We start from the raw sequence: 13,031 nt of genomic DNA on the forward strand, positions 1-13,031 counted from the left end.
ATTATGGTCACTGCTGTTTCTAAACTGAAATTTCAGAGGCTTTTTTGCTTTCCTCTGGATTTAGAGAGATGGCGTGATTGCGATTGTGATTCCTTTCTTGATTAACCCACGAATTTATTTTCCACAACATCTTGCAACAGTTGGCATTAGATGATGCCACAGCGGCGACGCAAGAGAAGATTGATTTTGTCCCAGGATTGTTTGTTTCAACAGTCGTCCACAGAACTTAAATGAGATTGTCTCAAAAGTCGAATCAATCCTTTTGTATCTCCATTGCATTCCCTTAGCATGGCCCACATTGAGCATTGCAGACAGTTTCTAAATTAAACCATTCAAGCGATTTGAGCTCAACTTGTTTCCTTAATTAGACGGACATCGAATCATGCCCCTCATAATTACCGTTCAACCCAGCCAGTATGCTCATTCAATAATGCGTATATAAATGGGGCCCTTTTATTTATCAGTATCAAGATGATACAATATATACATAAAGATGTCCAGATGTTCAAACATCAAGTGTGCATTCATCACACATATGCTAAAACATGCAAACAAATATGCTTTGATAATGTATGCATTGTCCTTGAAACTGATTGGCCTGCACCAGAGAAGCCTCTTTTATAGCTTTGTCTCGCCGGTACTATAGAGCAAAATATGCCAAAAGGTGAACAGTACAAGGACTATGCAAACGCCAAAGCATGAATACAGTGGGGAAAAAAGTATTTGATCCCCTGCTGATTTTGTACGTTTGCCCACTGACAAAGAAATGATCAGTCTTTAATTTTAATGGTAGGTTTATTTGAACAGTGAGAAACAGAATAACAAAAAAATCCAGATAAAACGCATCTCAAAAATGTTATAAATTGATTTGCATTTTAATGAGGGAAATAAGTATTTGACCCCCTCTCAATCAGAAAGATTTCTGGCTCCCAGATGTCTTTTATACAGGTAACAAGCTGAGATTAGGAGCACACTCTTAAAGGGAGTGCTCCTAATCTCAGCTTGTTACCTGTATAAAAGGCACCTGTCCACAGAAGCAATCAATCAATCAGATTCCAAACTCTCCACCATGGCCAAGACCAAAGAGCTCTGCAAGAATGTCAGGGACAAGATTGTAGACCTACACAAGGCTGGAATGGGCTACAAGACCATTGCCAAGCAGCTGGTGAGAAGGTGACAACATGATAATTGTTGTTTTACCCTTTTATCTGCAACAAAACTGACACCTTTTTTTTACAAGGAGTCATGTTTACATTGACCACAATACCTGCGGTCAGAACGCAAACAAAAAACAACAACTCTGATAATGTATGCACTGTCCTTGAAATTGATTGGTCCACACCCGAGACAGCTTTCTTTAGAGCCTCGTCTCACATGGTGTTGAACCAGAAGACGCCAAAAGGCGCACAACTCAAAGACAATGCACCATCAGAGTATGAGAGCTCGGGGTAAGCATTTACACCATTGGAAACCTCATTTGCCAGTAACAAAATATGATAATTGTTTTTTGTACCCTTTTATCTGGCAACAAAACTGACTCCTTTTTTTACTGGTGTTGTGGTCAATGTAAACATGACTCCTTGTAAAAAAGGTGTCAGTTTTGTTGCCAGATAAAAGGGAAAAAAACAATTATCATATTTTGTTACTGGCAAATGAGGTTTACAATGGTGTAAAGGTGACAACAGTTGGTGCGATTATTCGCAAATGGAAGAAACACAAGAACTGTCAATCTCCCTCGGCCTGGGGCTCCATGCAAGATCTCACCTCGTGGAGTTGCAATGATAATGAGAACGGTGAGGAATCAGCCCAGAACTACACGGGAGGATCTTGTCAATGATCTCAAGGCAGCTGGAACCATAGTCACCAAGAAAACAACTGGTAACACACTACGCCGTGGAGGACTGAAGTTCTGCAGCGCCCGCAAGGTCCCCCTGCTCAAGAAAGCACATATACATGCCCGTCTGAAGTTTGCCAATTAACATCTGAATGATTCAGAGGACAACTGGGTGAAAGTGTTGTGGTCAGATGAGACCAAAATAGAGCTCATTGGCATCAACTCAACTCGCCGTGTTTGGAAGAGGTGGAATGCTGCCTATGACCCCAGGAACACCATCCCCACCGTCAAACATGGAGGTGGAAACATTATGCTTTGGGGGTGTTTTTCTGCTAAGGGGACAGGACAACTTCACCGCATTAAAGGGACGATGGATGGACGGGGCCATGTACCGTCAAATCTTGGGTGAGAACCTCCTTTCCTCAGCCAGGGCATTGAAAATGGGTCGTGAATGGGTATTCCAGCATGACAATGACCCAAAACACACAGTCAAGATAACAAAGGAGTGGCTCAAGAAGAAGCACATTAAGGTCCTGGAGTGGCCTAGCCAGTAGCCAGACTTTAATCCCATAGAAAATCTGTGGAGGGAGCTGAAGGTTCGAGTTGCCAAACGTCAGCCTCGAAACCTTAAAGACTTGGAGAAGATCTGCAAAGAGGAATGGGACAAAATGCCTCCTGAGATGTGTGCAAACCTGGTGGCCAACTACAAGAAACGTCTGACCTCTGTGATTGCCAACAAGGGTTTTGCCACCAAGTACTAAGTCATGTTTTGCAGAGGGGTCAAATACTTATTTCCCTCATTAAAATGCAAATCAATTTATAACATTTTTGACATGCGTTTTTCTGGATGTTTTTGTTGTTATTCTGTCTCTCACTGTTCAAATAAACCTACTATTACAATTATAGACTGATCATTTCTTTATCAGTGGGCAAACGTATAAATTAGCAGGGGATCAAATACTTTTTTTCCTCACTGTAAGAATACAAGTCCATAGGGAGGATGCTATGAATTTCATTGCACCGAGAAGTCACGGGATCCAAGGGTCAACAAAACAGCAGTTGTATGTTGGGATACTGTAAGCATTGGATGCTGTTGGTGCGCAGTGGTTAGCAACACTGGTCTCGTTCGTAGTCCACAGGTCGCCAGTTCAATCACCTGGCACGGCAGTGGAAACTTTAGGTGAGTATTTAGCAGTCCGGCACGTCCACCCCACCCCGCCTGTGTCCGCCAGCAGTGTAGATGGTTACACCAGAGTCAATCGGCAGACCACGTGTGGTGGTGGGGGAAGTGTGTGGGCACTCCTATTCCATGGAGAAGATTGACTTTGGAAGAGTATTCAGACGTGTGCGTTATTAAATAATGTAATTGTTTTAGTGATAAGACGGACCTGAGTGGCACGTCTTTGGCCAATCTTGGCCAGCTGGCGCGTAACTTAATCAATAAAGACATATGTCCAGCATGGAAGAGTCGTCTAAAGTAGCATCCAGAGAGGCTCTCTCCAGAGCTCCCTCCAGTGGAGGTCCTTCTGCCGGCCGTGGTGTGAGCAAATAATTGCAGGGCTGTACCTTCACCTTTCACTGTCAGGACAGACCTTGACAGTCACACGCAACTTCGTAACAGTCGAAGGACCCAATTGAAGGAAGAAGTGACAGATGCAGAGGTATAAATAGCATTGGCCATGTTGACCTTTTGACCTCGATATGCACCAATTGGGCCTAAACTGCCAGAATGGCGATGGCAAAAAAATAGCACAATAGCCACAAGTGCAGTGCAAAGCATCGTCAAGCTGTGTTGCTCTATTGCGTCTGCTGTTCAAAGCCTTGTGCTGTTATAAATGCTCATTATCCCACAGGGGCTATGTAATGTCATCACACACACACAGTAATGTATTCGGGCCACCCATAGAATCCTTCTGCCAATTTGCTTTTATATCATGCAGGGCTCCCTTGAAAATCACCCGCTGTTCATTTCTCGTATGCTTTGTGTGTATACACTGTATATACACATGCGCATGATGCCACATGGCAAATCCTGTATCCCGTTGTATTTTATTGCATACCCCACACGGTTTCGTCTCTGTGCATTCCTCCACCATCCAAAGTGCTAAAGAATTCATACATGTTGCTCAGAACATACCGTGCGTCCTTTGGTTTTTATGATTTAATTCCATTGCTTGTTTGTCTGTGTTTGTGGGAAGCAGTGGTGAAGTGGTTGCAGCAACACGCTATGAACCCCAGTGACCTGAGCTCAGTTCCCTACCACAGATAATATCAGTGGCGAGTGATATCTGAATTGGTCCTGACCCCTTCACTAGGTTTACTCAGCCTTAAAAAGTGTAAAACGGTGAGGGCTATAAAGATCAACAATTGTGTGCCGTGCCAGCCTTAATAGGTGCACGCAAACAGCACCTGTCCCTGCAGTCTATGAGGGTTCATAATAGAGGTTTGTTTTGGGTTAGATCTTGTAAATATAAATGTGTTGTTAAACCCACCACCACCCGATGCAGTTAATTAGTAAGGTTTATAATGTAATCAAAACATGCCAATTATTTACGAGTTCAGCACACCAGTGTGTTGGCGAGTAAACCCATAACATTTACAATTAGAGTACGACATTTTGCCGGTAATTACAACCAGCCTCATCAGGCGACAGCCAGAATTGTGAGGGTTGTATGGGAGTCTGTATTGTGTATGTGGAGCAGTGGCACAGTGGGTCGCTTGCTGGGCTACAACTCAATTTCTAGCCACACACAGCAGTAAGTGGTATCTGCCCGGATTTACCACATAGGTTACTTCGGCCTTAAAATGAATACCTAGTTCAGTGTGTAAACAATATGACAAGTGACACAAGGTGGCCAAGCCTAGCCCTGCCCAGACAATGCCCTCAAATGCAATTTCAGCCTGAAAATGCCCTTGCTAAAAGCACGTGTCCCTATAATCTATGATGTGTATTACAGTATTTCTGTTTTTGTGCCGCCAATAAACATGGGGATCAGTGGACTCCCCTACTGTTTTGGCTACATGGGTTCGTTTCCTGACTCCAGTGTAAATTCATATCTGGTTTTAATCCTGCTCACCCGTTGGCTAACTAAGCCTACATTGCGTGCCTCATAAGACAAATGTAACTTGGTGCACTTGATATTAGCCACACCACCCCCCTCATTCAATGTGTCAGATGTTATACGTGCTTGTTATCAGCACAAGCCCAACAGTTTGACATAGTCAAATGTGGGTCCTTTGTACTGAGTTTATATCCAATATGTGCTGTAAAGCTGATGTCAAGATATTCGATGGTTCCCACTGGGAAAAAAGGTAAAGGTGCAATCCTGAAATTGCACGCTCTAGCTACTGTTGGATAAAGAGTTTCCACTCGAGGAGCTTTTAATGGATATATGGCCTACTTTTCTACGTTGTCTGGACGTCTTGGAAGAGGTGGGAGTGCCCACACTAACTCACCAAATGCCACCTGCCAATCCACTAACCATGGTGTACCCATTTATACTGCTGGGTGGACAGAGGCGGTGGGAAGTGGGGGGGGGATTTCGGAAACTGGCACTTTGGGAGATCGAATTGAACTGGCTATCTCTGGATTGCAAGTCCAGTGTGCAAACCATTACACTAACGGCAGAATCCCTTTAGGTTCCCATTATGGAGAGGGTTAATTTTAGGAACTGCCATAGATCACAGGGTGCTGGTGCTAGTCAAGCCTTGACATCTAACCCCAATGAATGGCTCAGATGACCTCTGCTGCACTGTGTGCAATGAAGGCCATCAAAGATGGCCAAATCTTGATGGCCTATAACTTTGTCCACTGTATGTTACTGCATCAGTGGTTATACCCAGGGATGATTGCAGAAACATTGCTTGAGTTCATTTTCTGGTTGACAAAGAATCAATATTGCAGCTAGCTGGATCTTCCAAATCAAATGTGGCAGTATTGTCAATTATTTTTCTAAATTTCCCCAAAAAATAAAGGTGTCAGTGGTGAAAATTCCATATCCCTATGGCTGAAACCGGTCTCTCCACATTAACTTCCCAAAAACACTCACCCGATAGACCATTACGATGAATTGAAGTCAACTATAATCGGGAATGAGATCTTGTGATCTGTCAAGTGCTATACAGTAGAACTAAAAATCAATAGCTTAACATTTTATATAAAAACAAATTCACTTTTTTGTACTTCATTTTGGACGCTTTTTTCGTCTAACTGTGCACGTACATGTGCAGCCTTTTTGTAAATCCACTGCTGACCATGCTCCGCAACGCTGGTCAGAACTGCTTCTTGTGTTTGGTTTGTTGTCTCCCCCCACACCTCTGATTAGCACGCATGGCTACGTACGCTACGAAAGAAATTCAACAGGTGGGGATCATTAGAAAAACTCTGAAGAACTCAGAACATCCTTTGGTGCATGCAACTATCAATGTATTGCACACTCAATTCCTAAATTTATTTTTTAAACTGTAAATCGTGCACATTTTTAATGCCAATCCTCTAAATGCAAAGCTCATTTCCTTGACGTGCACTGGCAAGCTCAACAGGCCCTGCATCCCATATCAGTCTACCGACACAAAGGGCCCTTTTCGATCCCACAGTGTTGTTCAGCGAGAATACCCTCTTGAAGGTATGCTCATATTATCCTTCTACAAGATAAATAAGCTTGTCAGATGAAAAAAACGCCCGCGATAATTTAACCATTTAGTGACAGTGCGTTATTGAGTATGCTTGGAATGTATTGATGGGACAGCATTCCAGTTATTTGATCAAAAATGCGTTGTGACATGAAGGTTTGAATAGGTAAGCTTTTGTTGTCTAATCCCTATGATAAACGATTTTGCAAAGCATATACAATTTACCTTGCTTTACGAGGGCTGAACGACATGGGAATTCATACCAATTACAAAATGTAAGAATAGGTTTTGGCAAAGGAGGTCCCATGATATAATTACAAAATGGTTCAACAAAGAACCAAAAAAAGTTTTAAGTGCTCAAAACACTTATTTCTGGGAGACGAATTAGTATATTGTACTACAGCAAGTAGGCTATTGCCCTTTAGGGATTGGTTCGTGTTATCCATGCCTGTGGACACTCCATTTAGAGACTCAAACAGATGAGGAATTCATAATAGAGGTTTTTGGGTTAGATCGCATAAATATTAAAATCTGTCGTTAAAACCCGCCACCACCCGAGGCTTTTCTGGGTAAACAAAATGCCATTGTTATAACATTGTATTAACATTGATTTAATAATTTGTATTAGAAAAGATCATGCGGCAATGCAACAGATTCACATCTGTACACATAATACAACACATGCACTTTTATATATATATGTCAGCATTCATCTTTATTTAGATCTATATTCGGATGAGCTGTTCTGAAACTGCAAATTAATCATTTTAATTCATGTCAGTAGTGCAACTCAGCAGCTCTACAGCATGACTCGTGTATTGAGATAATAAGGTTCTGGACCCAAGTATTATCCACCTCTGTTTGTATTCAGCCAGATGGCACTGTTGCTATCCTCGAGTTAAATCCAAATGGCAGGGTAGCTCAGCTCATCATTCCTCCTAAACCCTGTGACAGGAATGTGGAATTTGACTCCTGGATCATGCCTGATTGCCTTCCTGTTGCCTGGTGCAGCATGAAAACAAGTTCCCTTGACTTGTGGTTCCACTCAGAGATCATCACCATGGGCGAAAGCTGAATCTATGATACCCTGATTTTGACACAATATGGTAAGGACATGGTACAAAATACGGTTTCCTTTTTGCAAAATGTGTTACCCTATTGGACCAGGAAACATAAAGTAGGTAAAGGCAAATTATAAAATGTCTCAAACAGAATATGTCAACGTCTCCATCCTCAAATGAGTGATTACAGGGCTAATCTTTGAGGTCGCTCTTAGTCAGTAGTGGAAATTCCAAATTCTTATGGCAATGGCCATTCTATCCACAGGCCAACCATAGTTAACTTTCCACAAAGTGGCAATGATTTCCTCGGTGATGAGTTGAGTTTCCAATGACGATGACTTGAACTTGAATCTCTGCGATTGTGAATCATATTTTAACCATAGGCGGAGTTTGACTTATATATTTGGTGGGGGGGGGGGGGGGGGCATGGGTTCGCTTTGTCCCTCACATTAGGAATCGCGGGTGCATATAATACATTTATGTATTTATCATAATTGTAAACTACCGAGAATAATATTCTTGGTTCTTTCGGTAAAGTCACGTAGAAGGGAAACAAAATAATACAAATATAAAACAAAATTCTCACGACGTTTCGACTGCAACACAAGCAATCATCATCAGGTGTGAAAACCACAGCAAGAAAATTTGTAAAAAGTGGCGGTTTTTACTTAACTGAGAATAAATTAATAAAGGTCTTGAAAACTTCCCCATGATGGGAGGGGGGGGGACACAGCCCCCCTTCGTCTTGGGGAGGAAAGATATGACACCTGGCATCTCTAGCGAGGACTTTAGCCAATGCTACGAAGCTCTTGTTTGGGCCCTGCAGCCCGCAAGTGCTCTGTCTGCGCATGCCACTGCCATTGCTTACACTTTGAATCCAAACAAATTCTCAATTAATGGTCTCTTTGCCTACCGTATGGGTACAATATTCATGTATGCGCACACATAACCAAAGCTCTTGTTGCTAATTTTTTTAAATGCCTAAAGATTAACCTCATTGCTTGCCTACAGCTCTAAACTGTCATTCCATGCTACAATCATTAATCTGCATTTGCATATAATGATTAATATTGTCTGCAGCTAATACATAATTGAGGCTTTGTTGGGCGTTTGCCACACATGGGGTTATCCTGTTCTTTTAATTTTGCTTCAATGATGAGCATGCTGTTGTATCTTTAGGCATTTTCTTACTGATAAGATTTCATGGCAAACATGATTTATTAAAGAATTAGCAAGAATCCTGCCCCAAGACAGGAAAAGTGAGTTATAATGGAAGCCAAGCAGTTAATTAGGAATAAATGTTAATTCACTTAAAGTTGCAGTACTAGGGGTGCAAAGGGCTTGAGGTGATATAAGGATTTGTTCACATCATCACAGTCCCAGACAAACATTTCGAATTCTCAAAAAGAAAAAAAAAGTCATCCAACCAGGTGTATTGACCCATAACCTTCCAACAGTCACTCTAATTCAAATGAGACCACAGAGTTCGGTGCTGCACACGGACAAATGATTCATGGGCGGGAGATGATTCTGGTTTCGCATGACATCTACGAGCACGAATGTTCCGCAGAAACCTGCCCTGCTCCTGTCGTGGGGGGCAGTTTTGCCGTCAACGTGTCGAGGGTTAACAATTCCCCGCACCGTGATGCGATTCGAATCATGATCACAATGGGGGTCGTGATTCGCTGTGAATCGATTATTATTTTCCCGTGGATGTAGCATTAGACTTGTATCATTTATGTTATTTTTTTAATGTAAAGCTTTCGTGATTGCAGTGATTCATATTCTTGGTTCTTTCGATAAAGTCACGACCGCAGTCGAAACGTCGTGATAATTTTATTGTTTATATGCATCTATTATTTATTTATATTTAGGACTTGCTATCCCAGGTTTTGATCTTCCGTGAAGCTCCTAGTCCACCGTAAACCGCATCCGCTGGACAAGCTATGACAGATGTGGATAAATGTTGCACAAATAGAACATTTAAAACTCTCCAGTGTGCGACTGTGGTCATCCAGAACAGACCTTGCAACGTATAGCGACGCAACACCCGATACACAAATACAGAGACATCACAGCGATGCACTTCGCTGCTCCTAACGTGCTTATCAGGGCTTGACCACCAGAAAGTGAAATTTTAGTTGTTGCATCTACATCAGCAGCCGTATAACAACAAGAAGAGACTGTTGTACCCGTTTATCTATTTTTCACTCGTTTCGTTTTGTATTATTCGTTGTTGTAACTTGCTGACCCACCCCTACTGGACACGTTAAAAAAAGAGCTTCATAGCTCATCGGATTCCTCCAGTCTAAATGTAAATTCTGATGTGTATTAGGAGAGTCGTTTGAGCCATCTGCTATCGGTAATATTTTCTCAAATGTGTATGAATTACTTAATAAGTTAGAGATTGTAAGATTCTGCCGACAGGCCATGGCATAAAAACAAAATTGTTTTCTTGCCATAGCCATTATAACAATATCTGTGTATTAACTGTGTATTAATATTTTTTACATTTGTTTACCCAGGAAAGCCCCACTGAGTCTCCAGACTATTTTTCAGGAGTGACCTGTACATTTTCTCGTAGTTGGTGGCAATGCTGCGATCTGTAATCCCAGTTGAGTAATTATTGGGTAATCTTTAGCATTGGAACGGAGAACCCAAGGAAACCTGTGACAAACAGGGCAAGAACATACAACGTCCATAGAGAAAGGCACTCAAGTCGGGAATCGAACCCAAAACCTTCATGCTGTGGGGCACACGTTTGCTCTGTATCCACGCTGCTGCCTACAAGCCACCGAGTTAATCTTAACAATTATCAATTGCCGTTGGGGCCATGGAACGTGATGCAGAGAGAGTTTTTGAGGCTGTGCCACTCTGCCAATCCAGCCCCAAATCTCGATCCCTCGCACGTTGCCAAACCCTCTGTGGCAATTTGCAGAAAGGCTTCAGAGAGCTTTAGTGGAGAAGTAATGTACAACTGTGCTTCAAAAATATGTATACATCAACACGTGTGTGTACATATGAAAGTAACAGTTAAGGAGCGATCGTGGACAACACTGTTCATGCTTCTACGCCCCATTATCACGGCCATCCTCTGCAACTTTTGCAGAGGTGACACCCAAGCTCCCGGGGCAACAGTATTACCCCACTATCTGGCTTGAAGGGGTCTTCTTATATTTGGAGCCAGTTGCCCTCCACCAGGCCCATCTGTCACAACCTCCCCTTCATCCGTAATTATGTGTGCGTTGTTTTTTGGGCCCCGTTCTTTTTGTAACCTCCAAGCGGCTTACCTTATCTTATCACGTTAACAGGTACTTGCAACACAAGGGCTCTCTGACTTGAGTTAACACAGACATTGGCCCTGCACCAAAATAGCGGTTCTCTAAACATTCATGTTAGCTTCTCTGTCCTTCCAAGGTGCTTCTTGTAGTCCGACTGAGTTGGATGTATTTTCCACAATTCCCAACAACCGAAATCGGCACGTCGGCGGTGTGCTGTGGTGTGTGGTCAGGGTTGCCACAGATTTTTATGGAATGTGCCAGAAAAACCCCACCTCGTGAATAGCCAAGAAAAGGCGAGGAATTGGTCACCACAGCCATTCCACACCCCCAGGTGTGCTGCTCCAGAAACTATTCCAGGGAGGGGGAGGGCAGGGATGTGCATTTGCCCTCATCACCCCTCCCCCCTGGAAGCTGCCACTTCCTCCAACCATCACAACATCATCATCTTACTGGTTATGCTTGCAGTGCTTTACTGTATTATTCATATGTTAGTTCCGCCCACACAGCTTAAAAGACGCGGTCCATGCTTGGCAGTGTTCACTCAAGCGCTGTCTTCTGGACAGTCCTGTTTCTTCACCTGAAGAAGGCTACTTGTGTTGTGGCCAAAACGTCGTGAGAATTGTATTTTATTATGTTTTATTTTTATTCTTTTATTTCCATTCTAAGTGACTTTACCGAAAGAACCAAGAAGATGAATCCCTGCACTCACGAAAGCTTTAAATCGAAATGTATTATTCTATTACAGACTTCAAAGTTGCTTACCCTGTCTTGTAAATGTCTTAGTAGTGTAGTGACGGTATATCGCCCACTAGGGTGTTAGAGCGCTGTTGCCCACCCACATGGGTACGGCACACGAACGGTCCCTAGGGGGGCGTGATTCGTGCAGTCCAGGGAGCGAACCTTTTGGAAGATGCCAGAATGGGGGCGTGGCCAGGGGGCGGGTCGAGACCACGCTCAAGTGGATAAAGGGGAGGCCCCGAGATCGTCGGGGGTCGATTTGATGGATATATTCAGTGAGCCTGCGTCACGTTGTCTCGTCTTGGATCTTGAATAGCCTCGGTATCGTCGGTCAGTTGGTGGTTGTGCTGACTGACCCGTTCGTTGAGTAACTCGCTACCCACTTAGTGATAGGTACGTCTACACCAACTATAGAACCAGTTCCGTTAAGAATTCCCTACACAAGGAAAGTGTTAAACGGGTTGCCTCCAACCACAGAGTGTGTCTCAATTTGCACCACTACAGTAGTATTCAAATACAGCTACCGTACACTCTCAAGGCCAAAGGGTTTGTTTCGACTCGCTATCCTAAATCTCGGTTCTATGCCATGTGTATTCAATATATTAAGTGCACATAGTAGTGTGAACTTACCAATGCGTGTATTGAAATTGCATGAAATTCGACTTACACAAGTAATATAATGTGAATCCCAACAAAGTTTATGTATAGGTTGCAGAAAGAAACAAAATAGATATGTGATAAATATGCATGATCTCCTTATGCAGTGTAGGTGTATATTAAACACTAAAAAATTCAATGTGCATTTTTATTAGCTGGTCTACATGAGATCTGCTGACACAAACTTAGGGTTTGTGATAAGCATCGCTGCAATTCTATTATACCGTCTCCTACTTCTAAGATGCAGTCACCCTCAGCCCCCATGGGCGAGAGGGGCTGCTGAAATGTTCGCAGTGGAGGGGAGCAATGATGACAGCTGCCCTTGGGCCTGGTTCTTTTAGGTACCCAGAGGAATTGAACGGAGGGCCTGCATTTACACAGAACAGAGGGTTGGGGGGGAAGAGGAGAATGGGTGCTGAGATGTTGAAAGGACCCCACTTCTGCTTCCTGTCTTGGGAGGTGTACGTCTGTGGATCCGCATTTTAATATTCAGTTTGGATTTCTTTCATCTAATAGTTTCTTGTATCTCCCCGTCTGGCCTATATCCCCCCCGCCTCATCTCACTTTATAGTGCCACACACCCCTCGTATATCTGATTGTCCTGTTAAACGGTAAGCGTAATTGTTTTACTCTATTACATTCTGCTTTTATCCCTGTCACGTAATACGCGAGTTCATGGCGCAAGTTCAGTATTTGGTGTCAATCTCTGCCCTTCCTATCTGAAATGCAACCCCCCCCCCCCCCCGTGTATTTTTGTCGAATGCAAAGCTACTGTACTCTACGTCTGGCTAAACGTTACGGAGAGCAGTAAAATGTGCCTTATTTACA

General features: G+C 43.0%; 1 long non-coding RNA gene across 1 annotated transcript in view; it reads left to right on the forward strand.

Annotated features, from left to right (window-relative positions):
* The window catches only part of LOC142929617 (uncharacterized), a 59,046-nt gene that overhangs the window by 9,246 nt on the left and 36,769 nt on the right, over positions 1-13,031 (forward strand). The gene's annotated exons all lie outside the window — the stretch shown is intronic.

This window comes from Petromyzon marinus, chromosome 32 (genome assembly GCF_048934315.1).
Source record: "Petromyzon marinus isolate PM22_M1 ecotype Great Lakes invasive population chromosome 32, UKy_Petmar_22M1.pri1.0, whole genome shotgun sequence".
NCBI lineage: Eukaryota > Metazoa > Chordata > Hyperoartia > Petromyzontiformes > Petromyzontidae > Petromyzon > Petromyzon marinus.